We start from the raw sequence: 17,107 nt of genomic DNA, 5'->3' as shown, positions 1-17,107 counted from the left end.
ACCTACATCAAGCATTACTCCAACACCGTGTTCACTTCCCGGACTCCGCCGAGAAGAGACCATCACGGTTACACACGCTGTTGATGTATTTTAATTAAGATCAACTTCAGGTTTTCTACAACCGGACATTAAAAAATTCCCATCTGCCCATAACCATGGGCACGGCTTTCGAAAGTTCAAAACCCTACAGGGGTGTCCCAACTTAGCCCATCACAAGCTCTCACGGTCAACAAAGGATATTCTTTCTAGCGGGAAGACCCGATCAGACTCGGAATCCCGGTTACAAGACATTTCGACAATGGTAAAACAAGACCAGCAAAGCCACCCAGATGTGCCGACAAATCCCGATAGGAGCTGCACATATCTCGTTCTCAGGGCACACCGGATGAGCCAGACGTCGGGTGGGCCAGCCCAGAGTTGCCCCTGGTAGCTCCGGACATCGCTCAGTTGGACCAACACTTAGAGAAGCACTGGCCCGGGGGGGTTTAAAATAAAGATGACCCTTGAGTTTGCAGAACCCAAGGGAAAGAAGAGGCTAGGTGGCGAATGGTAAAACCAATGTTGGGCCTTGCTGGAGGAGTTTTATTCAAGGCGAACTGTCAAGGGGTTCCCATTATAACCCAACCGCGTAAGGAACACAAAATCCAGGAACATAACACTGATATGATGGAAACTAGGGCGGCAAGAGTGGAACAAAACACCAGGCATAAGGCCGAGCCTTCCACACTTTACCAAGTATATAGATGCATTAATTAGATAAGAGGTATTGTGATATCACCACATATAAACATGTTCCAACAAGGAACAAAATCTCCATGTTCCAACAAGGAACAAACTTCAATCTTCACTTGCAACTAACAACACTATAAGAGGGGCTGAGCAAAGTGGTAACATAGCCAAACAACGGTTTGCTAGGACAAGGTGGGTTATAGGCTTGGCTCAACAATATAGGAGGCATGATAAGCAAGTGGTAGGTATCACAGAATAGGCATAGCAAAAGAGCGAGCAACTAGCAAGCAAAGATAGAAGTGATTTTGAGGGTATGGTCATCTTGCCTGAAATCCCGCCAGGAAGAAGAACGAGTCCATGAAGAAGACAAACGGACATAGTCGAACGGGTCCTCAAAAACGCGACGTTATCGGAACCAACCCGAAGAAGCAACACCGGAAAGAAGCACACAACATAGTAAACAAACCACACACGAACATGGTATGATATGCGGGATGCGGTATGTGATGCATATGCATGATTTGACAAGGAATGGTTTAAACTGGCCTCAACTTGGAAATCCAAGAGTGCCACTGGAAAGGTGAGGTGATTTCGGTTGAAATCGATATAAAGATCACCGGAATCGGATGCACGGTTTGGAAATGGCAAGCAAAACAAATATGGCACCGGTCTACGATAAACAGCAAGTGACCAACTAAATGCATCGAGATAAATATGCTACAACAGTCAAACATGACAACAAAATACATGTCAGGGATCCACTCATGATGCTTGACAAAAGATGAACACTGAGCTACGGCTAATTCATCCATTAACAGGTTCAAACAAGCATGGCAAAAGTGCAAATGATAACAGGTTTCAGATTTAGTGAAATTAACACAAGTCTGGAATTTAACATCAGGAAGCACACTTTAGAGCATGAAAACTGCATGCTACAGGAACTTAACATGGCCAAGAAAGGCATGGCATGAAGCTACTCAAAGCACTTAAAAAAGTCACTTAGTGACCTTGAGCCAAAAGGGATCGGAAAATACAATTGCAAGCATGTGAACATGGCAAAAACATAAACAGATCTCAGACTTGGTGAAAAACTGGAGCATGCAAATCAGTTAACGAGTATGCATGTTTACGAGCTCGATGCACTCACTACAGAGCATGGCATGACCAACTAAGCATACACCCATCAATAAGACATAGCATAGAAGCTATACATGGCAAGAACAACATCATAGCATGCACGGATCAATAGCAACATCCTCGGCAAAATCGCTAATCATGTCAACAATCTGCCAGGATTCACGATATAGCAAAAGTAGAGCTCGATTGACTCAAGATAGTGTACTCCATAATTGCAAAAAAATACATGGATTGATATAGCACCATAATGTTAACAAATCATCATTACTGATCATCCTCAAAAGAGGCATGGATCACTAGGAAACAACATGAACATATGGCCTAACAATAAAATCAGGACAAGGACTTAGTGAAATTCTAAGTCCCTGAAATCAGTATTACCGATTACACTACTTTGCAAGCTTGTGCTAGTCACCACAAATATCACAAAAATACATGGAAAGCACCTCTGTAAAGATGGCATGGCATTTAACAAAACACATGTTGAGCTCAGGATCATAGCATGCACACATTAAACATGGCAAAAATGACAAATAGCTATTTGATGCAACAGATCTGACAAATTCACCACATATCCCTCTCCCAATAGCATTTCGGGCATCAAGATGAGCTCAAATGAAAATGATGCACTGAGATGAAATGATGTACTCATCGGGACGAACATTTTGATATGCTACACGCGCAAATCGGAGCTACGGATGCAGAGATATGACATGATGAAGATGGCAAAAAATAAGGGGAGAGGGGAAAGTCAACCCTAGTGGATCTAGGGTTTACTGTGCTCCCGATCCAGACCCGGGTCGCGGTGGCACACAAAACGAGGTTCACCGGCCGGGCTGTCGCCGGAGATGCGGAGGTAGGCCGGGGTCGAGGCGGCGGACGGCGAGGGAGTCGCCGGACTCGGAGAAGGGCCGCGATGGTGGCGGCGACCTCGGGCGGTGTGGGGCGTGGCGTCATCGGCGGTCGCCAGCGTGGAATCGTTGGTGGTCGCCGGTGTCGGGGAGGACCGGCGACGAGACGGCGGGCAGGAGCGCAAGGGAGGACCCGGGCAGCGCGATAGGAAGAGGAAGCTCGGGCGGCGGCGCGAGAAGACCCGGGCCGCGGGGGCTCTCCTCGGGCCCGGCGGGCTTCGGCGCGGGGAGGACCCGGGGTGACATGTGGCAAGCGGCAGCTGGTGGCAGCGATGTGTCCGGCACGGCGAGAGGGAGAGGATCTAGGTTTACGGTAGGGGAGACCCGAAAATTTCGGGGGAGACCTAGTTTTATGGGTAGGAGGAGCTAGGAGGCTCCAAATTGAGCACGGTTTGTGGCCATGCGATCGTGATCGAACGCTCTAGATGATGGGAGAGGTTTTGGTGGGGTTTGGGCCAAATTGGAAGGGTGTTGGGCTGCAACACAAACGAGGCCTTTTCGGTTCCTCGGTTAACCGTTGGAGTATCAAACGAAGTCCAAATGGCACGAAACTTGACAGGCGGTCTACGGTAGTAAACCAAGGCCGCATGACAAGTCTCGGTCCAATCCGAAAACGTTTAACGCCCGCACACAAAAAGAGGTAGAAAGGGACACCGGGTGACATAGGAGCGGCAGATTGCAAAACGGACAATGGGGAAAATGCTCGGATGCATGAGACGAACATGTATGCAAAAGAAATGCACATGAAGACATGATATGCAATGCATGACACGCAAGCAATGACAAGGCAACAACAGCGAATAACTGGAAGACACCTGGCGCAACGGTCTCGGGGCGTTACACATCATTATTTGTGCATAACTACCAACGTGCGATACTTAATTCTGATATTCCCATTTAGGAGGGGTCAGGGCCCATCCTTTCTTTCTAAGCTCTGCTTTGTCATTACAAATTCCTGTTTTCAGAACTTTGAATATCTTTTGTTTGTTCTAAGGACTCGAGAATAGGGATCAACATGCATGAGATGTTTTTTTGCAGTTTAGGATGTCCTATGTGGATCCAGAGTCAAGAATAGCGGGAACATGAGATTTAGTTGACGAGCCTAAGAAAATTGCTATGCGCTATCTTCATGGTGCTTTCATAGCCGACCTATCTATTATGCTTCCAGTTCCTCAGGTACTATGTGTTTTGTTCGCTTGAATATAAGTTGCTTATATTAGAAATGAGTAAGTTGCCTTTTAAAATTATGTGACTAACACTTATTTTTGTTTAGAAAAATCACTGTCCATGTTTTCCTCGGAAATAATTTGTTTCTTCAAGTTCTTAACATTATTTTTTTCTATTGGAGGGCTAGTAACTTAGTATTAGGGTCTAATAAGAGACTCAGTTTGTATTCTAATAAGAGTCTGGTACAATTGTAAGCACTATAACTCTGTAAATAATGACGAGAATGCACATTAGAGTCGTTAGTATGTTGTTCCGTGTGGTTTGTGGTTGTTGAGAGTTTAATTGGCTTGATGCGGGAGGTTCAGGGCATGCTAGATATGCCATGTAATGAGGGGGGAATGTTGGTGACATTGAATTCGGTATCAACGGTGATGAATGTCGTAGGTTTGGAGGTGCCAGCGGTGGTAAGCTCGATGGTGATCTTGGTGGCTATGGAGGTCTTTCTGGTGGTCCAGGAGATGGAACTATAAGAGAGGTCTAGGAAGGTGATTGAACTTGGCAGAGGTAGCCGGGGTAGAGAGGTGAAGACCAGACTAGTGGTTGTGTTTGTAAGAGTTGGAGCATTGTATTCTGATAGAGGCTAGGGTGGAGGTGGTGATCATGGTGGGTACAGTGGTCTATCGTGATATTGGTATGTGAGTATACCAATCTCATATTTTACTTCAGTCATGGCAGCTGAAGCAAGCCTTGTAAAGTGGAGGCCTTGTTGCTGGTATTGGTTGTGCCTTTGATTGTTGGTTAGGTGACTTTAGTCAAGGAAACGTCTTAGTGAGTCTATTGCAATATGTCTAAAGATGGGCATGATTGCATCAGGCCCATATTGAGGGGAGTGTTGGATTATTAAGAGTATGCACTGGAGTCCATTGCAGTCTTGAACACTATATAAAGGGCATGTAGTCTTGGGGGACATAACACATTTTCAATTACGCATGTTGTATTCAATTTTCCTCTTACAATTTCCTTGAAAGCTCTTTCAGTCTTAGTTATTCATGCTAGTCCCAATAAGTTAGGTCCCAGGTGTTGAGCCTATTTTTCATAAGTAAATAAGAATATTCTGCTGGTTGGCGTCGCAAAGTATTCAGAGGCTTCTGCACTACAATTTGAGAGTTTCAAGTACTCGTCTACAATTAGCATTGCAGATATAACTCGGTTTTTCTAACGTTGTTGTTTTAGATATTGTACTAGTTGTGTGTTTGGTCTGTTATATCATGACTGCTTTGCTTATTTCCCTACACTTCTACATGAGCATGCACTGTGGACATGTGTTGGCCTTTGGCCCATTGGAAGAGAGTAAGGATCTACTCCAACAAGCTGGTGCATACAAATGTGTTTCTTCAACTGGTGTGGTTGGAGTTATAAAAAGCCACAAGCTTCTACAATCACATAAATTAATATGTTGTTGGAAATATGTTACCCACGTTTGACATTTTCATTTCTCCCTGATGCATGTGATGATAGGACGGGTTATCCCTAAGTACATTGGGGTATCCGGTGCAAACTATGCGAAGAATTTGTTGCGTTCTACAGTTCTTGTTCAGTATGCCCCACGTGTCTTCAGATTTGTGCAATTACTTGGTGGGAAATCTGCTAATGGATTCATTTTTGAATCAGCATGGGCTAATTTTGTGATTAATCTTCTTGTATTTATTTTGGCCGGACATGTGGTTGGTTCGCTTTGGTACCTCTTTGGATTACAGGTCAGTCTCTCAAACATATACCATATCATTCATGCGTGCTTCAAATGCATCCTTATTTTTGAAGATAATACCAGATTACCCAACTGTATATCAATTATATTTATGTCACCTGGGGATTTAGCAACCCAACTAGCAAAAAATAAATGGTGCAAGGTGTGGTGTTTGAGATATACTAACCAAAGTTTCTGATGTATAAAAAGGAGAACCACGACCTTGCACTGTTCATATGCATATAGACTGCCAACTTATCTTATTTGGTTGATGATATTAGGTATGCAGTTGAGTTTCTGTACTCGATTATGTTCTTCAATTTAGGGATTTATCTCTCCACAATGGAAAATATTGCAACCCGAGTGCTCATTTGGTTTTTCGTCATTAGTAGTTTGGTTCCCCAACCCTCTTAATTATTATCCCAGATGTTAGTTATGATAACATGTATCTTTTCACATTTTATGCAGAGTGTTAATCATTGTCTACATAATTCTTGGTTTGCACTTAATATAACATCATGTGCTCAGTTTATAGACTGTGGGTATGGCATTGGTGGGCTGGACAGAGTAAAGAGGCAGCGGTGGTTCAACAATTCGATGTCAGTTTTGATACTGCAAATGGTTTTTTCAAATATGGAATCTATGAACAATCTGTGTTGCTAACCACAGAACCTGCTATTAACCGCTACTAATATTCGTTATTTTGGGGGTTTCAGCAAATAAGTACTTTGGCAGGTAATCTGGTGCCAACCTATAATGTATGGGAAGTTCTATTCACAAAGGGTATCATTGCCTTGGGGCTTTTCCTTTTTGCGTTACTTGTCAATAACATGCAGATTTTCCTTCAATCACTTGGAAAAAGGTAAGCCGCTGAATAGCAACTTCATCCTTCTTATGGACTGGTTTTGTTGCCAACTGGAAAGTAATTCATAGGACTATTTTCTTACTCACAGGAGATTGGAAATGCAACTGAGGAGACATGATATTGAACAATGGATGAGCCACAGGTAACTCCCAGAAGATTTGAGAAGGAGGATTAGACATGCAGAAAGGTTTAGTTGGGTGGTTATGAGAGGAGTGAATGAAGAAGAGGTTTTGAGCAGCTTACCAGAAGATATCCAGAGAGATATATGCCACCATTTTCACAGATTTCTTAATAAGGTTTGCCATAATCATGTTTTTACAACCACTTGACTTCCTACCAGATCTATAGTCAAATGAACTTTTCTATCAAAAAATGAATCTTGCTTATCACGTGTAAATGGGATTTTTTTTGGACGAGGTAGAGGAAGCTCCCGCCCTAATGTAGTGTGAGTAGCAGTATGGCAAGATATGGCATCTTTTGAAAGCACCTTTTGCATTGATATGACATATTTTTCCTGCCTCCACTAGCATTATGTCTTCTCTTCCTTGGTTTACCAGCAGACCTTTCTAGGTTTGGAGGAATCATTTCAAAGCCAGGGTCAAATTTTGGCCATTGAGTCTTGTCACACATTGGAGTAACTCCAACTGATAATCCATCTTGAACCTCTACTAAATAGTAATCATCTACAAACTTCTCAATATTAAGAACTTTTCCAAATAGAGCTATAGCATGAGTGCATTGTTTTCCAGAAAGCTACCAATGTCCACATCCACAATTTATATCAACTGCTACTCTCCAATTCTTCCCATCTTTTGTTATTCCTAAAATCTCAGCTGACATTGCTCCACTCTTCTGGATTTCATAGTGCAGCCCTCGGCTCTTCATGTTCAACTCATGTAACACACTTGGCAGGATAAGCCCTTCCATTATACCGGCTATCTCTTACCTTGTGTAAATCTTCTCCATGATCTTCTTCCGGGGTAATCCCCTTTGTGAAAAAATGATCTTCTTCCTAATCTTATCCATATGATCAACAACTGGAAGGTCTTTGTAATCTTTAATCCAACTGATGAAGCATTATTAGATGTTATCATCCACATAATCAGCCTTGCACACACTTTGGAGAATCTTCTTAATAATTTCCTTAGGATTAGCTGTTGCAATTTTCTCCATTAGTGTATCATACCTATGTTCTGTACATGCCCATGCGCAAGGCCACATTGGTACGTCTCCAACGTATCTATAATTTTTGATTGCTCCATGCTATTATATATTCTGTTTTGGATGTTTAATGGGCTTATTTATACACTTTTATATTATTTTTGGGACTAACCTATTAACCGGAGGCCCAGCCCAAATTGCCGTTTTTTGCCTATTTCAGTGTTTCACAGAAAAAGAATATCAAACGGAGTCCAAACGGAATGAAACCTTCGGGAGCGTGATTTTTGGAAAAAAATGTGATCCAGAGGACTTGGAGTGGACGTCAAGCAACCAATGAGGAAGCCACGAGGCAGGGGGCACGCCTACCCCTTGGGCGCGCCCTCCACCCTCATGGGCCCCTCATGGCTCCTCCGACCTACTTCTTCCCCCTATATATACCTATGTACCCTGAAAACATCGGAGAGCACCACGATAACCTAATTCCACCGCCGCAACCTTCTATACCAGTGAGATCCCATCTTGGGGCCTTTTCCGGCGCTCCGCCGGAGGGGGCATTGATCACGGAGGGCTTCTACATCAACACCATAGCCTCTCCGATGATGTGTGAGTAGTTTACCTCAGACCTTCGGGTCCATAGTTATTAGCTAGATGGCTTCTTCTCTCTCTTTGAATATCAATACAAAGTACTCCTCGATTCTCTTGGAGATCTATTCGATGTAATCTTCTTTTGCGGTGTGTTTGTCGAGATCCGATGAATTGTGGGCTTATGACCAAGATTATCTATGAACAATATTTGAATCTTCTTTGAATTCTTTTATGTATGATTGGTTATCTTTGCAAGTCTCTTCGAATTTTCAGTTTGGTTTGGCCTACTAGATTGATCTTTCTTGCAATGGGAGAAGTGCCTAGCTTTGGATTCAATCTTGCGGTGCTCGATCCCAGTGACAGAAAGGGAAATGACACGTATTGTATTGTTGCCATCGAGGATAAAAATATGGAGTTTATATCATATTGCATGAGTTTATCCCTCTACATCATGTCATCTTGCTTAAAGCATTACTCTGTTCTTATGAACTTAATACTCTAGATGCATGCTGGATAGCGGTCGATGTATGGAGTAATAGTAGTAGATACAAGCAGGAGTCGGTCTACTTGTCACGGACGTGATTCCTATATACATGATCATACCTAGATATTCTCATAACTATGCTCAATTCTATCAATTGCTTGACAGTAATTTGTTCACCCACCGCAATACTTATGCTATCTTGAGAGAAGCCACTAGTGAAACCTATGGCCCTGGGTCTATCTTCCATCATATTAATTTCCCGTCAACTAGCTATTTCTGGCACCGTTTATTTTGAAATCTTTACTTTCAATCTACATCATAAAAATACCAAAAATATTTATCTTATTATTATTATCTCTATCAGATCTCACTCTTGCAAGAGGACATGAAGGAATTGACAACCCCTTTGTCGCGTTGGTTGTGAGGTTCTTATTTGTTTGTGTAGGTATGAGGTGGCTCGCGCGTGGTCTCCTATTGATACCTTGGTTCTGAAAAACTAAGGGAAATACTTACGCTGCTTTGTTGCGTCACCCTTTCTGCTACCTCTTGAGCACTGCGTTGGTTTTCCCCGAAGAGGAAGGGATGATGCAGCAAAGTAGCGTAAGTATTTCCCTCAGTTTTTGAGAACCAAGGTATCAATCCAGTAGGAGGCTACGCGCGAGTCCCTCGCACCTGCACAAAAGAAATAAATCCTCACAACCAACTCAAATAGGGGTTGTCAATCCCTATAGGGCCACTTACGAGAGTGAGATCTGATAGATATGATAAGATAATATTTTTGGTATTTTTATGATAAAAGATGAACAGTAAAATAAAGGCAAAGGAAATAGCAAAGGAAATAACTAAGTAGTAGGAGATCAATATGATAAAGATAGACCCGGGGGCCATAGGTTTCACTAGTGGCTTCTCTCAAGAGCATAAGTATTCTACGGTGGGTGAACAAATTACTGTTGAGCAATTGACCGAATTGAGCATAGTTATGAGAATATCTAGGTATGATCATGTATATAGGCATCACGTCCGAGACAAGTAGACCGACTCCTGCCTGCATCTACTACTATTACTCCACTCATCGACCGCTATCCAGCATGCATCTAGAGTATTAAGTTAAAACAGAGTGACGCCTTAAGCAAGATAACATGATGTAGAGGGATACACTCATGCAATATGAAGAAAACCCCATCTTGTTATCCTCGATGGCAAAAATACAATACGTGCCATGCTGCCCTTACTGTCACCGGGAAACTACACCGCAAGATTGAACCCAAAGCTAAGCACTTCTCCCATTGCAAGAAAGATCAATCTAGCAGGCCAAACCAAACTGATAATTCGAAGAGACTTGCAAAGATAACCAATCATACATAAAAGAATTCAGAGAAGATTCAAATATTATTCATAGATAGACTTGATCATAAACCCACAATTCATCGGTCTCAACAAACACACCGCAAAAAGAAGATTACATCGAATATATCTCCACAAGAGAGGGCGAGAACATTGTATTGAGATCCAAAAAGAGAAAAGAAGCCATCTAGCTACTAACTATGGACCCGTAGGTCTGAGGTAAACTACTCACACTTCATAGGAGGGGCTATGGTGTTGATGTAGAAGCCCTCCGTGATCGATGCCTCCTCCGGCAGAGCTCCGGAACAGGCCCCAAGATGGGATCTCGTGGATACAGAAAGTTACAATGGTGGAATTAGGGATTTGGCTCCTGTTCTGATCATTTGGGGGTACGTGGATATATATATATAGGAGGAAGGAGTACATCGGTGGAGCAACAGGGGGGCCACGAGGGTGGAGGGTGCGCCTGGTGGGGGTGGGCGCGCCCCCCTACCTCGTGGCCTCCTGTTTTATTTCTTGACGTAGGGTCCAAGTCTCCCGAGTCTTGTTCGTTGAGAAAATCACGTTCCCGAAGGTTTCATTCCATTAGGACTCCGTTTGATATTCCTTTTCTTCGAAACCCTAAAACAGGCAAAAACAACAATTATGGGTTGGGCCTCCGGTTAATAGGTTAGTCCCAAAAATAGTATAAAAGTGGATAATAAAGCCCAATAATGTCCAAAACAGTAGATAATATAGCATGGAGCAATCAAAAATTATAGATACATTGGAGACGTATCAAGCATCCCCAAGCTTAATTCCTGCTCGTCCTCGGGTAGGTAAATGATAAAAATAGAATTTTTGATGCGGAGTGCTACTTGGCATAATTTTAATGCAATTCTTCTTAATTGTGGTATGAATATTAATATCCGAAAGATTCAAGACAAAAGTCAGTATTGACATAAAAATAATAATACTTCAAGCATACTAACAAAGCAATTATGTCTTCTCAAAATAACATGGCCAAAGAAAGTTCATCCCTACAAAATCATATGGTTTAGTCATGTTTCATTTTCGTCACACAAGAATGCTCTCATCATGCACAACCCCGATGACAAGCCAAGCAATTGTTTCGTACTTTAGTAATCTCAAACCTATAAACTTTCACTCAATATATGAGCGCGAGCCATGGACATAGCACTATGGGTGGAATAGAATATAACGAGGAGGGTTATGTGGAGAAGACAAAAAAGGATAAAGTCTCACATCAACGAGGCTAATCAATGGGCTATGGAGATGCCCAGCGATTGATGTCAATGCAAGGAGTAGGGATTGTCATGCAATGGATGCACTAGAGCTATAAATGTATGAAAGCTCAACAAAAGAAACTAAGTGGGTGTGCATCCAACTTGCTTGCTCACGAAGACCTAGGGCACTTGAGGAGGCCCATTGTTGGAATATACAAGCCAAGTTCTATAATGGAAAATTCCCACTAGTATATGAAAGTGACAAAACAAGAGACTCTCTAACATGAAGATTATGGTGCTACTTTGAAGCACAAGTGTGGCAAAGGATAGTAACATTGTCTCTTCTCTCTTTTTCTCTCATTTTTTTGTGGTCTTTCTCTTCTTTTTATGGCCTTTCTCTTTTTTATGGCCTTTCTTTTTTATGGCCTTTCTCCTTTTTTATATATTCCTCACTTGGGACAATGCTCTAGAAAATGATGATCACCACACTTCTATTTATTTACAACTCAATGATTACAACTCGATACTAGAACAAAAGATGACTCTATATGAATGCCTCCGGTGGTGTACGGGATATGCAATGGACCAAGAGTGACATGTATGAAAGAATTGTGAATGGTGGCTTTGCCACAAATACTATGTCAACTACATGATCATGCTAAGCAATATGACAATGATGAATGTGTCATGATGAACGGAATGATGGAAAGTTGCATGGCAATATATCTCGAAATGGCTATGGAAATGCCATAATAGGTAGGTATGGTGGCTGTTTTGAGGAAGATATAAGGAGGTTTATGTGTGAAAGAGTGTATCATATCACGGGGTTTGGATGCACCGGCGAAGTTTGCGCCAACTCTCAATGTGAGAAAGGGCAATGCATGGTACCAAAGAGGCTAGCAAGGATGGAAGGGTGAGAGTGCGTATAATCCATGGACTCAACATTAGTCATAAAGAACTCACATACTTATTGCAAAAATCTACATGTCATCAAAAACCTCGGTACTACACGCATGCTCCTAGGGGGATAGATTGGTAGGAAAAGACCATCGCTCGTCCCCGACCGCCACTCATATGGAAGACAATCAAATAACACCTCATGTTTCAAATTTGTTGCATAACGTTTACCATATGTCGGTGTACTAGAATAGGGGTACCCTAGTACCCCGAACTTGTGCACGGGCAGTTGCAGCACCCCGCGGCAAGGCTTGCCAGGCTAACACCAAGATCCTCCGTGGTTCCCTTGGAGCCATTCAAGAACAAAGTATTTAAGCTCAGGAGACTAGGCCCCGGCAAGAGGAGCTTGCCAGGAAGGCCAACCGAGGCACTCCAAGGAACTTGCCGCGACGCGCCACGCGCTCCGCAAGGCAACAAGGCCCCGGCAAGAGGAGCTTGCCGGGAAGACCAACCAAGGTACCTCGAGGCCCGGTGAGTGACAAGCCTCCGGACGCGACAAGATAACAGCCGCGGCAAGGCGCTTGCCGCGGCAGGCGGCCACTCTGTGCCCACGCTCCAGCGCATCCACCAATGTGTCGCTCTGGGGGCCTCTCCAGGCGCGCGTGGCGGGAGGCTGTGCAGCCAGCGGTGCGCAGTGGCATGCGAAGCTGACAAGATCGCCATCGTGGCGAACGGTGGCGCCCCTAACGGTCCTTTTCTGCACTGTTTGGGCGAGTCAGATGGGCATTTAATGCCCTTGTCCCCTGCCGTCAGGGTTAGGTAGGGTGCACTGTACAAGTAACTGTACCAACCACCTCACTTTTTACATTTGTACCCTTCTCTGCGTTGCCACCTGTCGGTGACCCCTTTAGCGTATAAAAGGAGGCCCATGCGCAACGTAGAGAGGGTTCGGTTCGACCGGTTCGCGAAGTTCGACTCATTCATAACCCAGAAAAACACTACGCTCTCTCTCTAGAGCAAGAACACAAGATAATCAAACAAGCAGCAGTAGGAGTGTTATCTCTCCAGAGAGCTCCGAAGCTGGGTAAACTGCTCGTGTGCTTCGCCTCAATCTGCTCTTCGTGCGATCTCCGCCCCCTCGCCGAACCGAAAGGGGTCCGGTCCGCCGGCCCCATAGGTGTTCGTGGATCAGTTTCCCCCGACACCATACGTGCATGCTACGGTACTTGCAAACTTCAACATAAGCATTTCTCAATTTCACAACTAATCAACTAGCACGACTTTGATATTGTTACCTCCATATCTCAAAACAATCATCAAGCATCAAACTTCTCTTAGTATTCAAAACACTCTTAAGAAAATTTTACTAATCTTTAATACCTAGCATATTAGGATTTTAAGCAAATTACCATGATATTAAGACTCTCAAAATAATCTAAGTGAAGCATGAGAGATCAATAGTTTCTATAAAACAAATCCACCACCGTGCTCTAAAAGATATAAGTGAAGTACTAGAGCAAAACTATATAACTAAAAAGATATAAGCGAAGCACATAGAGTATTCTAACAAATTCCAAATAATGTATGGATCTCTCAAAAGGCGTGTACAGCAAGGATGATTGTGGTAAACTAATAAGCAAAGACTCAAATCATACAAGACGCTCCAAGCAAAACACATATCATGTGGCGAATAAAAATATAGCTCCAAGTAAAGTTACCGATAGAAGTAGACGAAAGAGGGGATGCCTTCCGGGGCATCCCCATGCTTTGGCTTTTAGGTTTCCTTAGATTATCTTGGGGGTTCCATGGGCATCCCCAAGCTTAGGCTCTTGCCACTCCTTGTTCCATAATCCATCAAATCTTTACCCAAAACTTGAAAACTTCACAACACAAAACTTAAAGTAGAAAATCTCGTGAGCTCCGTTAGCGAAACAAAATAAAAGATCACTTCAAGATACTGTAATGAACTCATTCTTTATTTATATTGGTGTTATACCTACTGTATTCCAACTTCTCTATGGTTTATAAACTATTTTACTAGCCATAGATTCATCAAAATAAGCAAACAACACAAGAAAAACAGAATCTGTCAAAAACACAACAGCCTGTAGTAATCTGTAGCTAGCGCAAGATCTGAAACCCCAAAAATACTAAAATAAATTGCTGGACGTGAGGAATTTATCTATTAATCATCTGCAAAAATAATTAACTAAATATCACTTTTCAAATAAAAATGGCAGTAGTTTTCGTGAGCGCTAAAGTTTCTGTTTTTTTACAGCAAGTTCAACAAGACTTTCCCCAAGTATTCCCAACGGTTCTACTTGGCACAAACACTAATTAAACACAAAAAACACAACCAAACAGAGGATAGATAAATTATTTATTACTAAACAGGAGCAAAAAGCAAGGAATAAAAATAAAATTGGGTTGCCTCCCAACAAGCGCTATCGTTTAACGCCCCTAGCTAGGAATAACAAGCAAGAATAGATCTAGGTATTGCCATCTTTGGTTTTCAACTTCTTAGCGGAATCAAGCTCAAATCCGGGAGGTTCTTTACGTTTCCCTTCATATTTTGAAATTTTTAGATCTAATGAATCCAACCGCTTATTGCAAAGGGTAATCAACATATTCATGCGGTGAATATTTCCACTAATGTTCTTAAGAGGTTCAAGAGATTTCTGCAAGATTTTAGTAACTTCACAATTTTTTTCAAAAACTTGTGTCTCTTCCTGAGTAGGATGAGGCCCCTTTTGTTGAGGTAGTGTTCCCACTATACCTTCTATAATTTCAAGTGCGATATGGGGATCGATTTCAATAAAATTGCCTTTGGCAATGCAATCAAGAGTTGTCTATGAGACATATTTAATCCAACATAAAAATTGCGAAGCAAAATTCTCAGGTTTATTTCAGAGGTACAATTACAATAAGACTCCATTATTCTCAACTAGGCATCTTTTAAGTTTCTCCTAGTCTCTATTTAAAGTGAAAGATTTCGAACTCAGGAGTCAACAGAGAAGATAAGGGACAAGCCATAACGAGAAGCAAACAACCTAACACACAAGCAAACAGAAAGCAAGCGGGCAAAAAGAGGCAAATAGAGAAAGAGAGGGAGGATAGAGAGAGAGGGCGAATAAAATGGCAAGGGTGAAGTGGGGGAGAGGAAAACAAGAGGCAAATGGCAAATAATGTAATGCGGGAGATAAGGGTATGTGATGGGTACTTGGTATGTTGACTTTTGCGTAGACCTCCCCGGCAACGGCGCCAGAAATCCTTCTTGCTACCTCTTGAGCACTGCGTTGGTTTTCCCCGAAGAGGAAGGGATGATGCAGCAAAGTAGCGTAAGTATTTCCCTCAGTTTTTGAGAACCAAGGTATCAATCCAGTAGGAGGCTACGCGCGAGTCCCTCGCACCTACACAAAACAAATAAATCCTCGCAACCAACGCAAATAGGGGTTGTCAATCCCTATAGGGCCACTTACGAGAGTGAGATCTGATAGATATGATAAGATAATATTTTTGGTATTTTTATGATAAAAGATGCAAAGTAGGCAAAGTAAATAGCAAAGGAAATAACTAAGTAGTAGGAGATCAATATGATAAAGATAGACCCGGGGGCCATAGGTTTCGCTAGTGGCTTCTCTCAAGAGCATAAGTATTCTACGGTGGGTGATCAAATTACCGTTGAGCAATTGACATAATTGAGAATAGTTATGAGAATATCTAGGTATGATCATGTATATAGGCATCACGTACGAGACAAGTAGACCGACTCCTGCCTGCATCTACTACTATTACTCCACTCATCGACCGCTATCCAGCATGCATCTAGAGTATTAAGTTAAAAACAGAGTGACGCCTTAAGCAAGATGACATGATGTAGAGGGATACACTCATGCAGTATGAAGAAAACCCCATATTGTTATCCTCGATGGCAACAATACAATACGTGCCTTGCTGCCCTTACTGTCACCGGGAAAGGACACCGCAAGATTGAACCCAAAGTTAAGCACTTCTCCCATTGCAAGAAAGATCAATCTAGTAGGAAAAACCAAACTGATAATTCGAAGAGACCTGCAAAGATAACCAATCATACATAAAATAATTCAGAGAAGATTCAAATATTATTCATAGATAGATTTGATCATAAACCCACAATTCATCGGTCTCAACAAACACACCGCAAAAGGAAGATTACATCGAATAGATCTCCACAAGAGAGGGGGAGAACATTGTATTGAGACCCAAAAAGAGAGAAGAAGCCATCTAGCTACTAACTATGGGCCCGTAGGTCTGAGTTAAACTACTCACACTTCATCGGAGGGGCTATGGTGTTGATGTAGAAGCCCTCCGTGATCGATGCCCCCTCCGGTGGAGCTCCGGAACAGGCCCCAAGATGGGATCTCGTGGATACAGAAAGTTACGGTGGTGGAATTAGGGTTTTGGCTTCTATTTTGATCGTTTGGGGGTACGTGGATATATATAGGAGGAAAGAGTATGTTGGTGGAGCAATAGTGGGCACACGAGGGTGGAGGGCACGCCTGGTGGGGGTGGGCGCACCCCCCTACCTCATGGCCTCCTATTTTATTTCTTGACATAAGGTCCAAGTCTCCCGGGTCTTGTTCGTTGAGAAAATCACGTTCCCGAAGGTTTCATTCCGTTTGGACTCCGTTTGATATTCCTTTTCTTCGAAACCCTAAAACAGGCAAAACAGCAATTCTGGGTTGGGCCTCCGGTTAATAGATTAGTCCCAAAATAGTATAAAAGTGGATAATAAAGCCCAATAATGTCCAAAACAGTAGATGATATAGCATGGAGCACTCAAAAATTATAGATACGTTGGAGACGTATCACTTT

The 17,107-nt window shown here is 42.6% G+C and overlaps 1 pseudogene; it reads left to right on the top strand.

The window, feature by feature from the left end:
• The window catches only part of LOC123153160 (probable cyclic nucleotide-gated ion channel 20, chloroplastic), an 89,732-nt pseudogene that overhangs the window by 50,735 nt on the left and 21,890 nt on the right, over window positions 1-17,107 (top strand).

Source organism: Triticum aestivum, chromosome 7A (genome assembly GCF_018294505.1).
Source record: "Triticum aestivum cultivar Chinese Spring chromosome 7A, IWGSC CS RefSeq v2.1, whole genome shotgun sequence".
In the NCBI taxonomy this organism is placed as follows: domain Eukaryota; kingdom Viridiplantae; phylum Streptophyta; class Magnoliopsida; order Poales; family Poaceae; genus Triticum; species Triticum aestivum.
The sequence above is the reverse complement of the archived record's forward strand: the minus strand, read 5'-3'. Positions and strand labels throughout refer to the sequence as shown.